The sequence below is a fragment of the Corvus brachyrhynchos genome, unplaced genomic scaffold, assembly GCF_000691975.1.
Source record: "Corvus brachyrhynchos isolate BGI_N302 unplaced genomic scaffold, ASM69197v1 scaffold142, whole genome shotgun sequence".
Lineage (NCBI taxonomy): Eukaryota > Metazoa > Chordata > Aves > Passeriformes > Corvidae > Corvus > Corvus brachyrhynchos.
The window spans coordinates 2,909,115-2,932,473 of NW_008237226.1; the positions used below are offsets into that span (position 1 = coordinate 2,909,115).

Sequence of the window (23,359 nt, forward strand, 5' to 3'; positions counted from 1 at the left end):
GGCCCCTTTGGTCAGTTGGAGTCAGCTGTCCTGGCTGTGTCCCTTCCCAACTTCTTGCCCGCTCCCAGCCCACTACCGGAGGCAGTTATAGTTGGAGAGGCAGCGCGGATGCCGTGCGAGCACTGCTCTGCAGTTGCCAACACACGAGTGTGTTCATCAGCACCTCGCTAGCTACTGATACGAAGCACAGCACTATGAGGGCTGCTATGGGGAAAATGGGCTCCATCTCAGCCAGACCCAATACATATGGCTTTGGACTCTGCAAACTTCCTAGCCATCAGGATCTCTGGAGTTATGACACTGTTTCCCAAAGTATTATCCTTGAGAAACGGATTGATTATGTCTTGGACAGCAAACTCTTTGGTAGGTTGAAAAGTGGTTGGATGTCTGGGCCCAGAGAGTGGTGGTGAATGCTGCTACCTCCAGTTGGTGGCTGGTCACTAGTGGGGTACCCCAAGGCTCATTACTGGGGTCAGTCCTTGTTGAATATTTTTATCAATGATCTGAACCAGGGGATCAGTAGGTGTGCAGATGACACCAAGCTGTGTGGACGTTTTGGTCTGCTGGAAGGTAGGAAGGGGATCTGGACAGGCTGGATTGATGGGCCAAGGTCAGTGGTATGAGGTCATATATATAAAGGCAAAGTACCAAGTGTTTCACTTGGGTCACAACAACCCCAGGCAGTGCTACAGGCTTGGGAATGAGTGGCTGGAAAGCTGCCTGGTGAAAAGGACCTTGGCGTGCTGGTCCGCAGATGGCTGAACCTGAGCCGGTGCATGCCCAGGTGGCCAAGAAGGCCAATGGCATCCTGGCCTGTATCACACAGAGTGTGTCCAACAGGACCAGGGCAGTGATTGTCCCCCTGTACTTGGCACTGTTGAAGCTGTATCTCAAATATTGGCTTCAGTTCTGAGCCCCTCACCATAAGGACATTGAAATGATGTCCAGAGAAGGGCAACTAAGCTGGGAGAGGGTCTGGAGCGCAAGTCTGATGAGGAGCAGCTGAGGGAGCTGGGGGTGTTTAGTCTGGAGAACAGGAGGCTCAGGGAAGACCTTACTGCTCTCTTCAGCTACCTGAAAGAGGTTGTAGCCAGGTGGGGTCAGCCTCTTATCCCAGGTAATAAGTGGGCAGGATGAGAAGAAAGTTGCACCAGGGGAGGTTTAGATTGGATATTAGGAAAAATTCTTCAGATGAAAGGGTTGTCAAGCATTGGAACAGGTTGCCCAGGGAAGTGGTTGAATCACCATCCTTCAAGGTACTTAAAAGATGCAAATAAGGTAAATGTAAAAAAGGAAAAAAAAGACATAAAAAAAGACTTAGAAGTGTAGACGTAGTGCTTGGGGATATGGTTTAGTGGTTACCGTGGCAGTCTTAGGTTAACAGTTGGAATGGATGGTCTCAAAGTTCTTTTCCAACCAAATGATTCTATGATTAGAATAGAATCATTTATGCAGTAAAGATTTATCCAAGCTTACTCAGTTTTTTTATACTGGGAACTTTAATGTTGAGTATCCCCTTTTTGAAAGGCTTCTTTGCATTAAATTTGATTCTTGCAACCTCCATAAATGCTCTGTTATGTTAGGTGATTTAATGCATTAAAATTCACAAAGTCAGCTAGTTAATAAAAATAGAGTATGTCAGAAGAAAATTTAAAAGGCTGTTTCTTATTCTATTCTTAAACTGATTTAAAGCAAACTGAAACAGTTTTTTTGATGGATCAACTTTCACTTGTACTGGGCTTCTTTAGTGCAGTGGAATAATCTTTTGTGGGACGAGTTAAGTGACTTCACATTGGAGGATATTCCATTAAAAGGTAAGCAAGAAAATGAGTTCTCTTTGGTTTTTGTTTTTCTGGTGGTTTAATGGAAATTAAACTCCAAATAAGCCGTTCCTCTTCCTTCTGCCCTTCTGGTAAGAGAGGAACAAACGCAGAGTCTAAGGGTTGAGGTAACAATTTACTGGAAGCACAAAGCAATGGAATAAGAAATACATGGTGACAGCAGCAATATTAAGAACAAAAGTATGCAAAAGAGAAGGTGCTTTACACAGAGAAGGTGTTCACCACCTCAGCTTAGTTCCATGTGGCAGCTGGGACCAAGACAAGATGGTGGCCACTTCCTGTGGCTGACTCTCCCTGTCCCTGAGCCCAAGGCAACAGAAAACAATGACAGACAAACCCCCAAAAGCAAGACTGTCCACATTTCACCATGCCGCTGCTTTGGATGGCGGACTCCATTCCACACACAGCTGTTTCCAGCACTGGCGTTGCTGCTTTTGACCGCTCTGCTTGGCTCCGCTTGGCTCCCCTCAGCTCACGTTGGCTCCTTTTGACTCAGGCTGGACTCAGCTGGGCTCGCACTCGCCTTCACCTCTTGGTTCCACGCAGTGCTTTCCTCACTGGCGCCTCTTTTCAGCACATCATGTAGTTGTGTCTCAGAGGAACAGGTAGGGGATGGGCATTGGTGGCAGAGGATGGAGTTCACAGAGCAGATCCTTACAACCAATCTGCTGGAGAGGAGGCAAAAGGGTGCACTTCCAGGGCTGTGTTCACCTTTTCTTGCCCCTGAAACCGAGACCCCTGGGATGATGTGGGTGGTAAAAAATAGCAATATAGCCATGCCCACAGGGTGCTGAGCTCTGGCTCCTCTCTACAGTTTCTTATATTGAAGGCTCTTGCTATGAAATGACACTGTCATTGCTTAACTTCAAAGTAGACCACTGCTTAAAAGTCAGTGCTTCTGTTAACTCTGTTGTGCATACAGAACATTAGCTTCTGTTTTACAAATTGTCTTGAAGTCTTCGGTTTCATTTGTAAAGCTGTTCCTTCTGTGTTTAGCACTAGCAAGAGGCTAAAGGAAAATCTACCTCTCTCTGTTCAATACAGGAGAATCAAGTTCAGCAAATATTTGAAGACCATTGTATATGGTGTGTGAAACCAGAAGAAGTAGATCAATACTAGTGGAAAAAATCTTTCTCCTTCTCCCAGATTTTTTTTATTTTGGTAGGAAACATTTTTCCCGTGCCAAAATATCATATACTTGCAATGGTTGGTAATGGTTTTTTAAAGAATATTTTAGGAGTACAGTGAGCTTTCGAACAGAATGCTTTTGAACTAATTAATTTTCAGTAGTTCTGTCCCACCCAAAACTGATTCCAGAACTGTGCTCTGGGAGTCCCTACTGCCTGTTGTACCACAACATGCACAACAATTGTAAGAGGAGATAAAACAGTTGTTTCATTAATTACCTTCTCTTGACTGTGTATGAAAAATAAATTTTAGTAGTCCACTTGATAAAGAAAGTTTGGATAAAATGGATGTGTGAAAAACTGTCTTACTGTGACTGAACTAAATATTGGTGTAGCAGAGCTTTGTAATATCTTTTAGTTTAATTTGTTTCACTCAAGTAAAATATGCCTTCTAACACAAGATTTGCCAATATATTTTCCATTTGCCTTCGTTTTTTTCCAGTTTTGTAAAACAATGCAGCATTCTTTCTCTGCCAGCAAGAAATGTGTATCTTTTGCTTCATGAAATGGAAGCAGGTTAAGATCTGATAATAAACAGCTCTAACTATTTATTAAATTATTTTAGATAACTGCAGATGAATTATTTAATACAACACATAACTTTTTATAAATTAAAGTGAATGAACAAATAAGTCTTATGTGCATCTTCTTGTTCTATTTCTGTCTCTCCATCCTTTCATCCCCACACACATCCTAATTCTCTCACTCCCCTTTCAAAATGCCCTTTGTTTCCTTCTCACTCTCTGCACATCTGGTTGTCCTGCTCTTCCCCCTTCCCCCCTCCAGCTTGATAGTCTCATTTTTAAAGCTTTGTTCTGCAAAGTACATAATTAAGCAGTAAGACATGACAGGGCATGAATATCGTTGTATTAATTGAGGGGAGAGAAAAAGGGAAACCGAAAGAAAACTACAGAGAAACAATACCAGCTGGCACTCCATGGGTGTATAATTTGCAATTCATTTAGAAGAAATCTTGTCCGTGGGGTGGAATTTTCATTGGAAAGTGATGGCCAAGCCCATGTACCAAATGGATGCTTCTCAGACAGGAGCTTTGCTTTGCACTTGGGGCAGCACGACTACTGCAGGTCTCACTTGTTAGACCTGCTCTGATCTCTGCTGCTGGCCTGTTGTGACCGAAGGGGCTCTTCAGCCAAAGACCTATTAACTGATCCACAGAGATAGATGGCTCCTTTTGATGGCTATTGCAGTGCAAGTGACATTTTTCTGCTGAGAAATAGGTGTTAATAATATCATTCTGTACTTAGATAAAGTGACTGTAACATTTGCCTGGTGCTAGTTGTAGCAGCCATTTTCACTTGAAAATGGGCAAAGAAAATACTAATGAATGGTTGGCAAGGGCCTGCAAGTGTGAAGTCTCTACTGCCTATCTCTGTGTCCAAGTGGTGTACGGTAAACTTTGTCTCTGAGGAAGAAGAAAGAGGGCAAATAAAAACTCTTTCCTGTAGGAAAAAAGCAAGTTGGTAGCAGTCACAGCAGGGAGAGCTGGGAGAAGTAACTATGTGCACAGAGCAGCCAGCTCCACTGTGCTAAAACTGGAGCTGCTTTTTATTTTTCTGTAAATTTGGTGATGTTTTAGTAATTTATACACTCCAAAATGGAAAAATAAAAGCTGTAGTGACTTGTGCAACTGGGTTGGGTCAGACTGAAAGCTTTAAAAAGAAAAATTCTAAATGAATTCCATTCCAATCTCTTTCCTGGACTTTTCCTGGACTGTCTGGTTTGCATTTGTAATGCAGTCCTTAGTTTAAGTGAATCTATAGAACACGTCTACAGATATTTGTAACAATAAGGCTTCTGCATGTAGGTGTGACTGAGAATTAAACATGTAGTTTAACTTATCATCTCTGTGTGTGTGTGAGCATAATGATACATCACTGTCCTAGCCTGTAATAGTACAAAATGGTAAGGACTGGAGATGCACTTCATGACAACTAATAAAGTACAGAACATTTTGTCTGTTTTCTCAGACTTTCATTCCTTCCAGCTGGTTACTGGCTTCCAAAAAAATGCCCAGGCATTGGTCATGAGTGGTTCAAGAAATACAGAGAAGTTATTCAAGAAATCATGAAAAATTGCTTCCTCTTCTGTACATTTTTAAGTCTGATGTAAGACATGAAAATATTTAGGTGGTCTTGGCTGTTTTCTTGGGGGCACCATCTTTCCAGTGGCAGGCAAATATGCAACACTAAGTGGAGTTTCATTACACAGATGCTGTGCAGCATGTGTATACATATGTGACTTCGCATCATATATTAAACTAATGTATTTGTGTATGACTGGCAAAGATCTGGCCACTAGTTTTAATGATGAACAGCTTTTTCATTTGAGAAAGTAGTTTTTAATGTGTGGGGTTTTTTAAAAACGAGTTTTGATACTGGAACTTCAGAACAGTAGTAGGACCAAAATTCTTGTGGACAGTTGTGCTGTTCAGAAGAGATTCCAGATAAAACATTCCAGATTCTTCTTAGTAATTATCCTGGGCCAGAATAGAAACTGGGATCCACTTTGCTTTCATGCCTTTTTTCCTGGCTGCTGGAAAAGGACAGCCTTGTTCTAATTTTGTCTTTAAAACAAACATAATTCTGTTAACTCCATTCATCCTATAGACCACCTTACTTCACACAGGGACTTTGACCTTCCAGAATGCCCTAAATTATAGTGATTTATTTTTATTTTTCCTTCTCTCTTGGAAGGAGGGCAGTACTTTCATCTTCCATGCCAGGGTCAGGTGGCTGCAGCTTGTGTGCTCTAAGGTTTGTGCTTGCAGTGGATGTACTTGCTTTTGTTCCTCATGAGCTGGGCTTCATTCACTTTTTGGGTTTGTAGAGGCCAGTGACTGGCATCTGTGAGCAGTGTCTGCTGAAAGTACTGAGAATTGAATACAGATATATGTGGGCAGAACATGGATCTGCTTTGAAAACTGTTGAAGTGATGTTAATTTTTTCTTCCTGTATTATACTAGAGCAGGTTTGAGAGGGTTGTCTTGGACTCTTGGGAGAAATTCCCTCAGGAAGATAAATGAATAAATAGTGAAAACTCATTGAGTGATCCTACAGTAAAAAAAAAGAACTTAGGGTATTTCTTGTATCATCTTTTCCTGAAGATGTTGAAATGTAGGAAACAATGGGGAAGAAAAAAACATTTTCCACTTCCTTTTATGGTGTTTCTGCTGCCTAGATTCTGTCACTGTTGCTTTATAGAGTACCTTGCTTCCACATTTGCATCCAAATTGAGCTAGATCCTTCTGAAACAGGGCAATTAAAAAAAAATTTACTTTCTTCCCCCTGAGATTTAGCTATGCCCACAGCCCCATCAAAGGAATAGGTATTATGGATTTTAACTGAAATGTGGAAGTAGAGTGGGAGCAAGATGCATGCAGCTGGTTTTGTGATTTCTGATGCTCAATAATGTTGCAGAGCCCTGTGTATCAATCTGTCTTCTGATGAAGTGTATTTAAACCTTGTGAAGCTCTTGCTGCAGGTCTTATTTTTTTGGTCACAATAGTTCCAGCTTCCCCTTAAGACTTTGTTTTTCACCACCATTAGGTGAGGATACCTTATTATCCTCACCTGAATAAAGGAGTGCCAGACATCTTCAGAGTCTTGTGTGACTGTGAATAACTGAAAATCAAGTTGTTAGAAATTTGTCCTTCAACTTCTGCTTTCTCATGTCCTCCTTTCCTTCGAGTGCTTTCCTGCATGGTAACAGATGCTCTTTGATTTCTGTCATGTTTCCATGTTTTGGTTCAACTGTTCTGAATTTCTGTAAGAATTCAAAAGTTCTGTTTTATTTTCCCTTTACATTTTAAGTATCATATCCCAGGCTTAAGGCTTTGCAGCTGCTTCTTTATACTGCACTTTTAAAATATCTTGTCAGTTTAATATAGTCTTGGCCTGCATCAAGAAGGCTCCTGTCCAGATTTCCCAATAAAGAGTGACGGGTAGCTTGCCCTTGTCTTTGACTGCACGAAGAAAACCACATTCTTACTCTGCTTGTCTGTTGTATCCTTATTGCCATAAGAATAATTTCTTGCTTGTCATATGGTAATTCTTCAGTTTTTCAGATGTTAATGGCAATGGAAGTTCTTTCTGCCCACTTTTCTTCTATGATTCATTTAATTATATTTTTTACCTCATTATATTCATATTTAGTGTGTTTTGTATATAAATTTTTATTGATTACATAACAGGAGTATAGTTCTTGTTTGAGAACTTGATCTTTATTCAAGTCATAAAGTCAAGGAACCCATACACCGAATGTTTATGATAGTAGCAAAATTGCTAGAATGGGTCATTGTGTTGCAGTATCCTTTAGTTCAAGAAGGATTATAGAGACCACTAGTAAAGAATGAAATGTTACTGGAACTGCAAAAATCTATGGTAAGCTATGGCAAATTTGGCTGCATTGGGATGGATATGGAAGGATAAATGTTCAAAATAGTAATAAATACTTAAATGTTTGAAGTTGAAAATCAAAAGAAGCATAAAGTCAATGTAAATGCTACAGCTGGGAGAATTCTTACCTGTTTACACAATCTGGATGAAAAATAGTATTTTTCCAAATTATTGGTTTTGGAAGTGCCAGTGCAGCATTAACCCAAGTTAATGGGCAGTTGCTGCATGGTGGATCTATTTCCTGGACTGACAAGTCTTCCTCTAACTCCAACATGAGGCCTTGCAATAGGAAAATAGATTGTGGGAATGCCATATACAGCTGTGGCAGAAAGCCACTTTCATGTAAGAAATACAGCCCGTGGACGTATGAATCGGAGAAAGAAAATGTGGGTAGAACACAACCTTGTCCTATGTAAATAGAAATAGCTTTTGAGTGAAAACTAGAAAGGCTTTAATGTTCTTGATTATTTTCTACTGAAAAATCAGTTTCTTTCTCATAAGAGCAGAATAATTTAGAAAAACTTGGTGCAACCAGTTTTCATTAAAAAAGGATTTGACTAGAGTTTTTTTATTTTGTGTTTGTGCGTGTGTGTTTGGTAGTGGAGGGATGTTGACTGAGGTTGTATGTGGTGTGGCTTCTTTTCCCAGTCACCAAAGAGGAAAAGTGGAGGTTCAGAGCCAGTTTTCTAATGATATTGTGGATCATTAGCCATTTAAAAAAAGTTTAAAAACAAGTTGAGATGGACAATTGTCAGAAATTGTTTCAATTTAGGCAGTTCTTCCCTGAGAATGTTTTGCTTTCGAAGATATTTAAAGATGAATGTAGAAGCTTTCCAACCAATGGAAGAAACTGAAAGTCTTGCAAGTCTCCAAAGCTGTAAACTATTCCCAGTGCATGTAACTTCACAGTAATGTAGTGGGCAGAAATTTATGTCTGATCTCAGCTGGTTATGTCTGTGTCCTGGAGCATGAAGATGGAGGTTCTTGCAATTTTTAGTCTAGTTACAGAGGCTATTAATCATTATGTTCAATCCCTTCTTGGATACAGCTAAGCTCTTGGTTCGATATGTTCTGAGCTATTGAACTTCACAGGTCAATTACACAGTGTTTATAAAACTAATTCTAGATTTTGACCAGCAGTGAAAACATAACCCTCAGCAGGACTAGCTATTGCTTTTAAGTCAACTGTTGTTTTCTCTGCTGCATGGGTGAGTGGAAAAAACCAACAAACTGATAAAATATTCAGATTTCATAGAGAGGGAAAGGCAGCTAAGTGCAGACATGCTTTGGAAATTTCTGTAACCCTGTTCAGGTTTCTCAATGGTAATTTAAGGGTTAGTATTAATCCTTAACAGTCTGTTGACCTCCCATGTCTCAATGTGTGGTTTACTCCAGTAGATGGATGCCTGCTACTGTTGCAGTGCAGGGATTTGATTCCCTCCATCTGGAGTAGAGTGATGCTCAACAAGTTTAGGTAATGTGAAATTTCATTCTTCACTCCCCAACAAGTGAGGCATCTGCCCAGATAGAGACCTGGGATGTGATTCCCCTGGTTTTTTTCTTTATTTATTTTTTTTTCAAATCACTGGTAATTTCATTAGCCTGATTCTGGTGATGTACTTAAAAAAAAAAAAAAAGCAAAATAATAAAAAAACCCAATCCAAACCAAAATGCCAAAATATACAATGAAAACAACTGGACCCCAGTATTTTGTTATATATTCCATAAATGTCAGGAAACTACAGGATAGTTCCTAACTCCTGTTAGGGTAGCTGTCAATTTATAAAAGGTTATCAGCTTCCCAATTATGTGGACTTGTGAGAAGACCATCTGGAGGAGAAACGGAGCATATCCAATGACTGCAGAAGAGAATCATCATCACCAGTATCATACTCAATTAATGCAAATGTTCAGCTGCTGAATTGCTGCATAAAAAGCTGACACAACAACACCTTGATTTTTCCTTGGGGAAAATTTCAATAAAACATCACCCTGTTCTGGAAATGAAAATTGCCTATCATTAAGAGCATAGGCCAAAAGTTACATGTTTCTTTCTCTTGTAGGAAGTGTAGTAGCTGGCTAATTTGTGTGCTATGAAATGAAAACTTCCTCATGAGCCTGCCAGTTGTGTAAAATGCATTTCCTCATGGTGAGTTGAATAGGCTGGGAATTTTCCTTTCAAAATTAAAAGTGCTTCTTTTAGAACGTATTTTTCCACCTTGAACAGGCAAATATTACATTTCTTGTTTTGAAATCCTGGGTGTTGAGCATCTCTGAATCAGTACTTCCACATGTTGGAAGGGACCATCCCTTTCTCCTGCATTGATTTCCCCTGACTGGCCCCTGCAGTGAAGCTGCCTGGGAGCTGGCCAGTTTCTCTTCATTATGTAGGAAAGATACTAGACTCACAAAGATTTTCATTTCTAGATACTGAAACCTTTTAGAAAGCAAAATAAGAAGTCGGGCATCATATTTTAACTAAACAGGGATTATTAGAGCTGCTTTTTGATTTTCTAAGAAAGACAAATGTATACATTCAAGTAACTAAGAAATAATGCAGGGATTTTTTTCCCGTTAGATTCCAAATCTCAGCTGGAAATCTTTCAAGTATGAGTAGATGAATTGGACTGAATAGTCCAGTTAGCATCACCATCTTACTCAATACAGCGCCCTTTTAGCTTTCAGTGAGTTACCAGGAAGCCCTTTACTGCAGGGATGGTCTTTTCAGCAGTAGAAAGAATTCTATGGAACTGTATGATAATTCAGGTCAGGAGGGACCTTAGGAAGTCTCTTGTACAACTGCCCCCTCAAAGCAGGAGCAGCTATGAAATTACACCAGACTACTCAGAGATTTTTCCAGTTGATCTTGAAAGCCTTCAAAGACAGAGACTGCACAACCTCTCTGGATAACTTGTTTCAGTCCTTGGCTGTCAACAGGGTTAAGAACTTTGCTTTACTTCCAGATGCAGAACTTTTCTATGTTCTTGTTGAACTGCATGAAGTTTCCATCAGGACGTTTCTCCAACCTGTGCAGGTCTTTCTGGATAGCAGCCCTGGCATACCAACATCCCATCTCACCATCTGCAGAGGGTGCACTCCCTCATCTCCTCCAGGTTGTTGATAGGGGTATTAAACAGGGCATGTCCCCAGATGGACCCCTCCACTACCTCATTTGTTACCAGCCTGCAGGTAGACTACAACCCATTGGCACAATTAGCTAAACTTTTTTTAGCCCAACTAGTTGTCTACCCATCCAGAAATGTTGTCCAGAAATCCAATCAAGATTTGTAGCAGAGAAGACAATTTGGTTATTCAGGCAAGATTAACCCCTGCTAAATCCATGCCATCTGTTGCCAGTCACCACCCCATTTAAGTGCCTGGAAATGTGCTCCAAGAGGATTTGCTCCATGATTTTCTGAAAGATCTAAGTGAGGGTGATTAGTTTGCAGTTCCTTGGTTGTCCTTTTGGTCTTTTTTGAAGAAGGATACAACCATCTTTGGTCATGAGGGATCTTTTGCAATCTCCATTTCTAAGAGATTGTCACGTCATCCAAAAGCTACTTCAGGAACATGTCAGTACTTAGTTGTCTTCTTTGCAAGCCTGAATTCTTACTTCAGGCTGTCTGGAAATGCTTGAAAGAGAAAAAATATCCTTTCACTATTTCTTCTAGAAGTTAAAATATTTTTAGTTTCTTTCAGGTGTGGTTTTTTTTCCCCTGATACTCTGCTCCCTATAGAAAATGAACTTTACATTTATTATGGTGTTTTCAAATATAGTGAAGGCATTTCCACTTTGTAACATGATTGATAAACTGCTTATGCATCTAACCACGTTATTACCTAGAAACTTCAGAAACTGTTTTGCAGCATACCTCAGTCTTTTTTCTATAGCCAGAGTTTGTCAGAGGCGCTGTGGTTGCCATGAACTGTTTAGATGAGGATGCCAAGTGCTAATGCAGGATCACAGTACTAAGGAAAATTGTGGGGTTCGATGTTTGACAGCACTCCCTGTTCTTGTCCTTGGAGGGGAGGTTGGCTAAGATTCTGGGAAAAATGATGCTGACTTTATTTTTGGTGCAGAGAAGCTGTTACGTAAATGCCTAATATCAAAGGTGTATGTGCCTTTGAAAATAATTGGGTGTGCTGGATTTTTTCCTCGCTGTCTGATCTCTCTAGCATCACCTGGATTTTCAGCACCGGTAGCTGGTGTTCTGACAGAGCTTATTGCAAAGTATGAATCAGGGCCCTTAATGTTTTGTTTGTCTAAAAGAGCAACCTAGATAACATCTGTGTCTGCCCAGCTGTTTTCTTGACTCCAAGCATTACTCATTTGGCTGAAGACTTGCTTCACTGACCTTGTGCTCTTAGTAGACTCTGGGGCAGGATTCTGGAATGCCTGAGCAAATATTTTTTGAGATCTCAATCTCTGTTTTGACTAATAAGAGCAGTGGCCTTCAGGTATTCCACAAAAGGCTCTTTGAGTATTGTACAAAAACTGAAAGGGTGGCATTTTAGGTTGGGTCTGTGCAAGACACAGAGAGTTGTCATTACACAAATCATTCCCATCTCTGCTTTGCCGGGAAGGGTGTCTCTGTCACCATGTGCCTGTGACTTGTCTGGTCAGATGATCAGCTGCACTGATGACGCAGGTGAGCCTTGTGGTGGTGGTACAGAGGAGCTGCTCAAGGAGACGTGGGCTGCCTCCATGCATGCTGCTCCCCCAGTGCACCCTTGGGTGCTTCATGCTCAGAACCACCTTTTCATGCCTCTGATATGGAGCACTAGTAGTTATGTACGTGTGGAATAAAATAAAAATAAGAAACCTAGAATGTCCTTTTGTTATAAATGGCTGGGAATACATTGTGCTATTTCAGATTTATTAGCGCATAAAGTGATGTGGTGGGACTTCAACAATAGTGTGGTCATTATTCTGAGAAGCAGATGTGTAACCATAAATGATATTTGCATGTACAGGCTATTAAATATGTAGCCTTATCTTCATGTAGCCCTATTTGTTGTGTGTACACATACTGCATCCTTCCACCTATGTGCAAGACAGGGATGTGTATAGATGACCTTAGATACAGACAGTTAGCAAATAATACATTATATTCATAACTTCTTTTCCTGTGCTTACGTAGAGAATAAGTAAATGATTATAGACCATTGAGTGATACTGATTTCCACTGGGATAAATGATGTATTATAGGAGTGCAGTTGGAAATCAGGTGATCAAGTAAGCTTTATATTGGGCACTCTTAAAATACTGCCTGCTGTGTGGTTGATGCAAAAATGAAAGTTTTTACATAATAGTATATCCTACAAAAACTGTTTCAAGAAAGGTCTGTGGAGAAAATTGGGGAAATTTAGAAGAAAAGTATCTTTTTTTCCTATTGCATAAAAGTCTTTTAGGATGTATATTTAGACAAATATTTTGCCTTGTGGGTGGTATTTTATTTGCCAAAATTTATTTTGCAAGACTTCTTTAAAGGCTATGTGTCAGTAAAAAGGGTATTTTTCTTCTTCAGTTCTCTGTTATGTGATAGAAACTATAAGTGTTTAGAATGCCTTTTGTTTCAGTGTTTGCAGTGTGTCATACTCAGCTTTTAACTACCAGGGAATGGTTTAAAATGTTAATTTTGATGGGTGAATGTGGAGAGCCTCTGGGCCTTTTACATGAGCAGTTTCTTTGCTGCTTGTATTTTGTGGCCACAGTGACTTTCTGGCTTGTTTTCATCCAGGTTAAAACCTCTTTGGCATCCACAGCAAGGCCCTTCTACTTGCAGAATCCACTTGAAACAAATTCTGTAAAGCTCCAGAATACAATATATCAAATTGTTAATTGAAGAATGACTCTTCAATGAAGAGTCATGAAGGACAGGAGCTTAATGTTCCTTTCTCTTACTCAGAAAAATAATGGAAAACCAGGTGTCCACAATTTCTAAACTAAAGGTGAAATTTCTTTACATGGTAGTGTTCTGTGGCAGCTGATGGTTTTCTTCCAGCAGTCTGCATGCCTTAAACTCAGGCTGGCTTTTGTCTAGTGGCTGATAATGTCACATTTATGTGAGTTAGGGGGTTTTGAAGTCTTTTAAGTCTTGCAGATAAAGGGGGTTCATACATATGGTGTTGAGCTTTGATTTCTCTGATACAACACTGCAGTATCTTTCTTCAAGTGAAACAAGGAAATTGGTATTGGGTGTGCTTTAGGAGAAAGCCTTTTTATTCCTACTTTACTTTAAACCGCAAGATCTTAGCTTCAGATGTCTACAGAATCTGATTGCATCCATCTACCAGTCCTCTCCTTGCCAAAAGTGTTGCCTTCCTTTTTAAAATTTATTTCTTTTTTAAAAATTATTTTTGGCATTTTTACCTTCACTGCTTGTGTCCCTTGAGCTTTCCCTTAGTAAACATCTGCTAAAATTGCTTCAGCCCTTTTTAATCTATCCTGCTTTTTTTGCTAGTTTTACTGCCATCCATTTCCCCATGTTACAGACTAGTGCAGACTGCTCTTGTCACATGTTAGTCCATTTAACTAAATAAGTGTTCCCAGTTTGCTATGGTTTTCCTATGGCACGCTCTGTCAAATGGCAGGTCTCAATAACGTGTTTCTGAGCAGGAGACTAGATAAGTGACTTGAATCAGTGATTTGGAAGGTGAGTGTCAGGTCCTCGAAACATTCCTATCTGCTCTGTGCGCAGGAACAGCCTAATCCCCTGGGATGCCAGCCACTTGGGTGGGTAAGATGCAAGCAGAGGGTTTTGACTGCGCCAGCTGTGCGATGAGGAAGCAGCTGGAGCGCTACCACAGAGCAGTTGGCAGCACCAAGCAGTGACACAGGGGCTTCAGAGTCAGATAGGAGTGCAAACACTTGTCTAGCTGCAATGATTAGAGGAAGTATTTCTATACTTCCATTATTAATTGATTATGAAAAATGGAGCTAATGTTTTAATGGTAAGCTCTGATACAACAAATAGACTAATGCAGAATGTAGTTTGCTTGGGACTGCAGTGAAATCAGTGGAGCAGAAGATTTTCTCTGTATTTTTGGTAGCATCAAAACATGCCATGGAAAAGTATTGTATGTACGTTCTTATACAACTAAACTAACTTAGCATTATGCAAATAGGATGGTAGAAAAGCGTTTTAAAGACAAATGAGTGAAAAAAATTCTAAATTTTACTTTTTTGTAATGTTATGACTATCTTTAAAGCACTATGATTCGGAATAGTTTTGACTGGAAAACAAAAAAAGTTGAAAGTTTAATTGGGCGGGGTAAGAAATACTCTTCTGCTGAAGTTTCAAGGCAGACTGCTAACCTCTTGAATGTTGAATCAGTTTTAGACAGTAATAGTTATTTCTGCAGAATGAAAATTTTCAACAATATTTTTTTTAATTCAGTAGCTAGTTCATTCAGAGACTGGAAGCTAGCTGGTAGCTGAAAATCACGATGCTTTGTTCTCATCTTCAGTGTATCTGCAAATATGAGCCTGGAGAGATGACACGTACCAATTCTTCCATCACCAAAAAACATCAATGAGGAGCTTTTCTAATTTCTAATAACTGCAGACAATGATGTACTTTTTAGAAGATGAAATTTATTTTTGTGTTATTCCTTTTCTACTATTTAAAATGGTTTTATTTACTCAAACATCCCAAATCATGGTATCAATCCATTTTAGTTCCAGTTTCCTCTAAATGGTGCTTAAGACAAATGATATGGAAATAATTTCTATTTATTGGACCTCGATTGCTCGGTTTTTAATACTAAAATGTAAATTGAAAATATGAATACATATGTAATCACTGAAGCTCATCATTGTGTATTTCTTGTTTGAAAGAAGTTGCAAACTTAATAGAACACTTCCAGTTAGTTGAAACCAGTTCTTTTATTACCAACTGATACTATGTAGCCATTTAAGGACAATTCTTTGGCACAAACTTATAGTAAGTTCTAAAATAAGTTTTTCAACTTGATTAAAAGGGATGATTATAGTTCATTTTCAGTGGACATAGAAAGGACAAACTTCTGTATCTGCCAGTGGCTGTTATTCTTGAAGGCAAAAAATCCTACACAGAGATTGTGAGGTTAAATCTTAAATCTATCAACATTCTGTAAATAAAAGTCTAGTTGAGGACTCATAGCTCATCAAAGAAGCCAACAGGTGATGGGTCTGAGAACAGGCATTTGGAGGTAATTTTCTTTTTATAGAACAAAGTAAAGAAAACACTTGTAATTATGTTCATTTAGTGCTGCCATTTCTCAACAAAATTATGTATTATTGTAGAACATTTTCCCATTATGACCTTTTTTGCTTCTTATGTAACTGTGTCTGATCTATGTTTCTGTTTGTGTAAAATCAAGAAACCCTACATGAATAAAAGCAATTTAAAAAAAGAAAATACAACCCTCTCCTCCCTAAGAACTGTGTCTACCATACAGGTTATATAAAATGTACACTGATAAGTAAAGTCATGACTTTTACAGTTGTGAGGGAGGTGAAACAAAGCCTGGAGTCATGTGCATTGACTTTCCTATTTGTCTTCTGAAACCTCATTACACTTTGCAAATTTATTGCCTGTATTTATGCTGATCCACTAATGCTAATTCTTGGGAGCTCAGTGCAATGCATTTCTGCTGATTTCTGACTGTCATTAGTAACCATGAAAATATTACTTATATCTGGATTTGTCAGCACCTTTCTTTGGAGCCTTTTTCCTGCAGTAGCTACTCATGAAGGCTAAGCTAAATTTTTGGTGACTGGAAGTCAGGCAGTGTTCATATTCTACTGAAAATTTTGGGAGAAAGGGCAGTGTTAGTTCTTCTGAGAACAGACAGAGAAAAGTCTTTTTTTTCTTAACATGTTTAACATGAAATATGATAGAGGCTAGGAATTAAGATTGAAATTATTTAAATTTGAGTGACTGTTGGGTGTGCAGATGTCCGTGTGTGTGTCTGTAGGTGTGTCCAGTTAGGGATGCACATGAGTAGGGATACAGGAAGCTCATAGACTGAGTTAAATTTGAAAAGCTGCTTTCTATATTTTTGTTCTAAATCACAACTATGAAATCTTTCTAGTACAAATTAAAAAAAAAATCCACTAAACAATATGTGTTTTAAAGATGCCTACAAGGAGTCAAGACATTCTGGAGATGAAGCACTGCTGACTGGTTCTGCACTATGTTCAATGTCCACGCATTTCCATAATGGCATTACTTTTCCTATTAAGTTGAGTGAATTACAGCACTTTTTGTTTGAAGTGTTTGCTCTAGTTGTGGCATGAGTGAATTCTATAGCTTTAAAAATATTGCAAGTGTTCTGTAGTCATGGCTGCTTTGCAATCAGTTGCAGTTCAGCGCTTACTAAGAAACATAATTTCTTTTTTAGAGGGAATGTCATGATAGAAGCATATCCTAATAGATTACAGTGAGTGAAGGCAATGTTTTCGGAAGGAAGATGTGAAAGGAGGGAGTAAAGATGACGTGTTTATGGTATAGTGCACAATGCCTCAGTCTAATTTTATTTCATGTCTTTAATACTAATTGCTGATGCTGGTGTTAAGCCAAAGTAACCTTAAAACCCTAAGGTTGTTCTATTGCATGGAAGACATTAAAGTGACATTGAAGGAAATCTTCTCATTGGAATTTGACAACATGATAGCAGAATAAAATGTGTATAAAAGGCCAGGACTAAATGAATGCATTAGATTTCATAGTACTTTTAACCTCAGAACCAACCTGTATTCAAATACTGTTTCTTCTGGCAGAGAAAGTGCTGTGATGCTTTTGGCAAGTTATTAAACATCTGAGCCTTAATTTTCCATCTGACAGAGAAGGAAATTAGTATTTTTCTCAGTGGATTTTGAAGATAGATTTCCTAGCACATCTTGAAGATATTCAGATGTTAGGGTATTAGGGAGGATGGCCTTGAAAATACAAAGATGAAGTCAGACAAAACTATTCAGTATTGCTTGCATTCCTTTGCTCCCATAGCACAAAGAAATTTTATCCTTTCTAATGTGTTTTTTGGATTGGTGTGGTTTTTTTAGCCTTTTGGTCAAAAGAATGAAATGAACCTTTGCCAAGACCGAAGTTTGGCACCTTCTTGTGAAAGAGCATTTTATTTCTGATGTTTTAAGTATAAAAGCCTTCAGGAGACAGTCTGTGGAAAAGCCCTTTTTCTGATCCTTGGTTCTGCTCTAAAGATACTTTATTATGAAAAACCACATATTGCACTGCAAATTAACAGGTAACTGTGCACCACCCTACCTTTTCCCTAGATGTAATTGTTTAAGAACAAGAGGAATAGTCATAATTTTTTTCATATTAATATGTTAGTTGGACTTATGCCAAACTTACATTAACATCTGGGTTAGTTCAGAAAGGATTTACATGAATTAAAGTATGCCAGTTATATGTAATGTGTGATTCATGGAATGCATGTAGCACTTCAAATACAAATTCTTGTGTGTTTGTTTTGAGGGTTTTTTGATTGTTTTTTGAGGGTTGGCTTTATTTTGTGGTGGTCTTTTTTTTTCACACTATGTGTGTACTAATTGTTCTGTTACCTGTATCTTCATGGATTGGCCTTTGCTAGAGGAAGACCCAGGTTTGCGAGTTTTTAACTATATGCTTACATGACAAAGTGATTTTTTTATTTTGTCTGGTTTTTATTTGCATTTTTAGAAGTCTGCTGTTAGGTGTTTTGTTCTAATACTAATATACAGGCTCCCTAGTGCATTGTATGGAAATGGGTTCATACCTCTAATTAGTATTCATTTTTATTACTTCAGATTTTGCTTAAAGAACAGCTGTTTGATAAGGGCAGGCTTAATGTTGTTTATATTACCTGGGTTTGAAACGAAAAGCAGCAATTAAAAAATGTAAATGAGTATTTCTCAAAAGTGACCCCAGGGATACACTTGATCTGTGTTGTTTGCTACTGTTTATGCCATATTATGCATCTTAATATTCCATGATAGCTTGCCCCCCGCCCTCTCAAAAGTTGAGCTTTAGGGGAATGAAGTGGCAGAGTCACAGAACTATTCTCCTGACTTGATAGCACGTGCATTCTGCAAGCCAGACTGTTTGCAGCATCACTTTGCAGATGCCAACTTTCAGGAAAGTTAAGGAGGTGTAGGAATGATTTGTAATTTTAGAAATGACATATCCTCAATTTCTCAAACCCTTAAAGTTTGGCAAGGGCTAAACTTTATTCCCAAACCAATTTTTCTTCTGCTCTTGTCATTTTATCCAGCTTTTCCTGAAACTGGCATGCTGAAAATACTCTTAATTAATGCATATTAGAGACTTGTTAAAGCATAACTGAAATTTTCTAGGATTTCATATTGTAAATGAACACTGCAATTCCTTATAGGACCTGTGCTAACCTACCTGTGCATGTGCTAAAGCACAAGAAGGAACTTCCATCTGGAAAGGGACAGAGTCAGACTGCTCCTGCAACATATCCCCTCAGGATTCAGGCAATAACCTGAGGTGCCTGGAGACTGTGAGGGCAAGGATACTGTTTTTCCCCTGAATATATTCAGTGCTTCTAATATATGAAAGATAGAATGTGAAATATTCTCCAAGAAAAAGGAGCCTAATAAGGAATTTGGAGGATTCAAAGATATTGGGAAATATCTTTGATATTGGAAGATGTTGGGAAAGCACATTGGTGTGTATGAGTACGCATGGAGGTAAAAGCATGAGAGTGGGTATGGAGGGCTAGGAGCAAAGGCAGTATCAGAAGCAGGTTTTAGGGGAGAATGTGCCTTGCCAGAGTCTAGGACTGTGGGAGAAGATGATCTCTAATATTTGGAGGTCCTTTTGGGAATTCAGATCTCTCTGTGGAGTCCTCAGTCTCTCTATTTTGTTTCAGCAAATAGATGTGAAACTCACTGATATGCAGAACTTACACACAGCTGATTTTGGGATGGAAGCTGTTACTGCTGTCGCTGTTTAAATTAATTACAGAAGCCTGTGATCTAGTCTCTCTCAGTATAGCTGACAGAGATCTGTATCACCAGGTATTTTAGAGAACGAAGCAATGTTACATGCAATAGATTTGAACCAAAATGCCCTGTTAAAATTTACCTTTAACCTTGAAGACTGTTTCTTGCACTTACTTACAACGTAATTGTGAGTCTTGTAAACTTCATTCTTGTTCTGAATTGTTTAGAATTTGTCATTTATGTGACAATCTTCTTAGCATTTCATAAGCAACTGAGATAAAATCAGTGAAGACTTACTTAAAATTTAATCAGGGATATTGAGCACATCATGTAAACTACTATACAATTCTTTATTTTTTGTTTGACCAAGTAGGGCAACAAGACCCAAGGGGTCCCAACACATGAATTGGTTCCGTGCTGCTGGTACTAACCTTCAGAGAAATTGAGAAAGGTGGTGTCCCTCTTCCCAGACTTGTGAAAACTGTGATAAAACCAATTAGCCATCTGTGCATGTATTGTAATTGGTGGTTCATGCTGTCATGGGTAGTTAAAGAACAACCAGCCTTTTGTGTGTTTATCTCTCAACATACTGGTTGCACCGAGGTTAATGAGACTCCCCAGGAATATAAACACCTCTGGTATAAGTATAGAGTAGGAGATGTGTGTTTTTATTGCAACATTTCAAATAGAAACTGTTTATTTTGAAAGTGTCAGATCTGTGGCATATGAAGTTCAAAGGCAGCCATAAGACATTTTAAAGTGATCTTTTGTTGTTTTTTTTCTATCACTGTGGCTTCAGTGGAATCTTTGTTTGAATTCTTCTTGTCTGAATTTTCATTGCCTTAGTAATTGTTTCTGCTAGTACTGTCTTTTTACATTTTAAATTATTTCTGCAACATTTTCTGAGAACAGACAGATATTCTATTTGACATATAAGCCCTCAATAATATAAGTTCTAAAAGCATTTAAGGATTTTTTCAGTCATTTTTGTTAAAATTTTGTCAGACAGCAGCCATAATTTTATGCTGAAGTACCTTATGCATAAAGGCTCTCTCACTTCTGTTGGAAATTGTACCTCAAAAGAAGTGTTCTGCAGCATTTACATTTCTGAGGCCTTCAAATCTTTCCTCAGTTAAACTTTAGGTTGCAGTGTGTCCTTGAAACACTCTAGGGGAATCATAATTTGTATGTTTTGATGCTTCTTCTGTTCTAGACCTCTTTTTCCACTTACCATTTGTAATTAAATGCACTATTGGTTTTATGTTAAAACTTTTGTTTTGCTCCTGATACTGTAGGGGGTTTTGTGAACAAAAAAATTGCTTCTCTGTCTATTAAGAGTCTAGTAGAGTGAAGACCTATTTAATGACTAAGGTGCTAGTGCAATGCTAATTTTATTTTTAAGTATCAATTAAGAAGACATCTTACTATTTGGAAGAACAACAGAATAATCAGGTATCAGTGACTCTACTTCATACAAGAAGTTTCTAAGAAAGTGTGTTCACTGCTGTATAGTTTCATCCATGGACCGTATAGATGATCGTGTCTCATTTTTTGAGAATTTATTGTTCTTTTCTAGAAAAAAGGTAAGATTTCTGTTAAGAAAATACCTGATACAATACATTATTATCATTTTAACTGCATGTAGATAGTCATGAAACATCTTAAAATTGTGGGAGTTACTGCTTTAAGGGGATTTGACTTTGTTTTATGGTACAGTAAGAATAATCTTCATTGTAATCATCTGCTAAATCAATCTGAAATTAAATATAGTACCAGGTTTGTTTTTTTCCCCCAGAAGATTTTACAAGTGGGTTTAGTGCATCAATGAATGGAAGAGAGAGCTGGTAGACACCACAGGGAGGCTGGTCATGATCATCTTTGTAAGGTCATGATAATCAGTCCAAGAGACTGGAAGAAAGCAAACATCATCCAGACCTTTGGAAGGAGCGACAAGGAGGATGCAGGGAAATATCAGCCACTCAGCCTTACTCCAATCCCTGGAAAGATGATGAGCCTCTCATTTTGGAGGCCATCTCTGTCCACATTTCTCTCACTGTTTGGAGGCACACTCCTCCCACTCCCCAGTACTACAGAGAGGTCTCATGTAAAACTAAATTTTCAGTGTGTTGTAGAGTTTTTGATTTGAAATATTGTGCTGCAAATCCTGTAGCATTGATTTAAGTGGAAGAAGATGTCCATTCACAACCCTCAACCTGTCAGTTTTGTGGAATCATTCCCTTTTTTTGTCATAGACATTAATTTTTCTCTTTCCTAATGTAATAGGATTATTTAGCTTGATACAAGAGAGATAGATATAAGCTAGATAAATTAATCAATGTATTTTTCCATGTTATTTACCCAAAAGAAGTTTCATTCGGATTTGAATTCGTTAGACTGAAACAGCATATTTCCTTTAAAATTTCCTTTCAAGAAATTAATGAAAATCTGAAACAAGGTAAGGAAAATTCTTTTCCCCTCTCTGAAATGAGTATATTTCTCTTTTAAAAATTATTAAAACTTTGGAGGCCCCTTGAATTTTTTTTATAGGCCACATACTTGCTCTTGAATAAATCTCTTGATGTATAAATCTGTCCCAGCCCTCTGTAGCCACTGTGCTCCATCACATGAAAATCCATGTTCTTCTACTTAATAAGATTGTAGGACAATAGGGAGTCTATTTTAGAACATGTTGTAATGGGGTTCAGCTCTAGAAGTATGGAAAGAGATGGTTTGGGGAGGAAAAGATCTACTTAGGTGAAATACTCTCTGAGGATGGGTGTTCTGTGAACATTTAAGCTGCAGTAGCTGTGCTACTAGTAGCTGTACCACTAACTGCATTTGGTAGAAGTGTTTTTAATAGTATGTGGAAGAGGGTTTTTTTCTCTTGTCCTTTCTGAAGTTTTTTATCTTCAGCAGCTCACTCCTCCTGAGATGCTTTCTATTTCTCACCTAAGAAGTCCTGGGAAAATAGATAAGCTGCTCAACATGCATTAAAGCTTTATCAGCTTCTGGACTGAAGTGCCCTTCAGTGAGAATGCCCAGGTGAATGCAACCCTCTTGTCTGAATTACTGAGATAAAAGAGGACAAGAAAAGCAGTCTGCAAGGGGGTAATGACCCAGACGGTAAAGGGTTTCATAGGTCAAAACCAACCCTTTGTATTTAACCAAAGAACAGATAAATATTAGTGCAATACCTGCACTTCTGGTGCTTGTTTCATGTGAGCACTTGACTCAGCATTGCATCTGTTTGAGCTTTGACGTGCCTTTTTGCTGATCATCATTCTATGCCAATTTAATTAGTAAAGAACAAAAGTATGGGTGACTGCAGTGAAGCCCTTGTCCATTAGGTAGTGCACCTTCTAGACAAATAGAGCTGGAAGGAGGAGAGATGATTCTCACGGCTGCTCCTCATATTTTATCATGAGAACCAACAATATTCTTAAATCAGGTGTTACTTGAGTGTTTCTATTCAGTTTGTCAGCCACTTGTTTAATCTCATGTCGCGCCACCATCTAACCTAGTGTTTTGCTATCATCAGATTTTCCAGTCATGATGATTTGCGTGATGGTTATACATGTCACATGTGCTGTGTATGCCATGCAGAATGTGTAAAATACCCATTTTTGAGACTTAGAGGGGAATGGCAACTAACCCTCCAGGTAGGAGAGAAAGGCATGGAAGAGGGATGAAAAATTGATGTATTAAAAAAAGTTATTTACTTGAACTGCCAAAAGTTGCCCAAGGATTTTGCAATATAGACTATTTGGATGATGAAATGATAAGGGTATTTCATACTGGTATGGATGAACCAATGCATATGAAGAACTTAACTGCAGCTATGCATGCGTAATGGTGAGCCTAAACAAATTACATTATTCTGGATAAGAATTGTAGGGTCATTGGATGACAGTGTGAAGATAGAGATTAGGTGTTAAGCAGTACTCTAAAACCTTCAGAAACACA

At 38.5% G+C, this 23,359-nt stretch overlaps 1 protein-coding gene and 1 pseudogene across 3 annotated transcripts in view; both read left to right on the forward strand.

Moving 5' to 3' along the window:
- The window catches only part of CDK14 (cyclin dependent kinase 14), a 320,052-nt gene that overhangs the window by 33,767 nt on the left and 262,926 nt on the right, over positions 1 to 23,359 (forward strand). The window lies entirely within an intron of this gene.
- The window catches only part of LOC103612329, a 27,666-nt pseudogene continuing 4,522 nt past the window's right edge, over positions 216 to 23,359 (forward strand).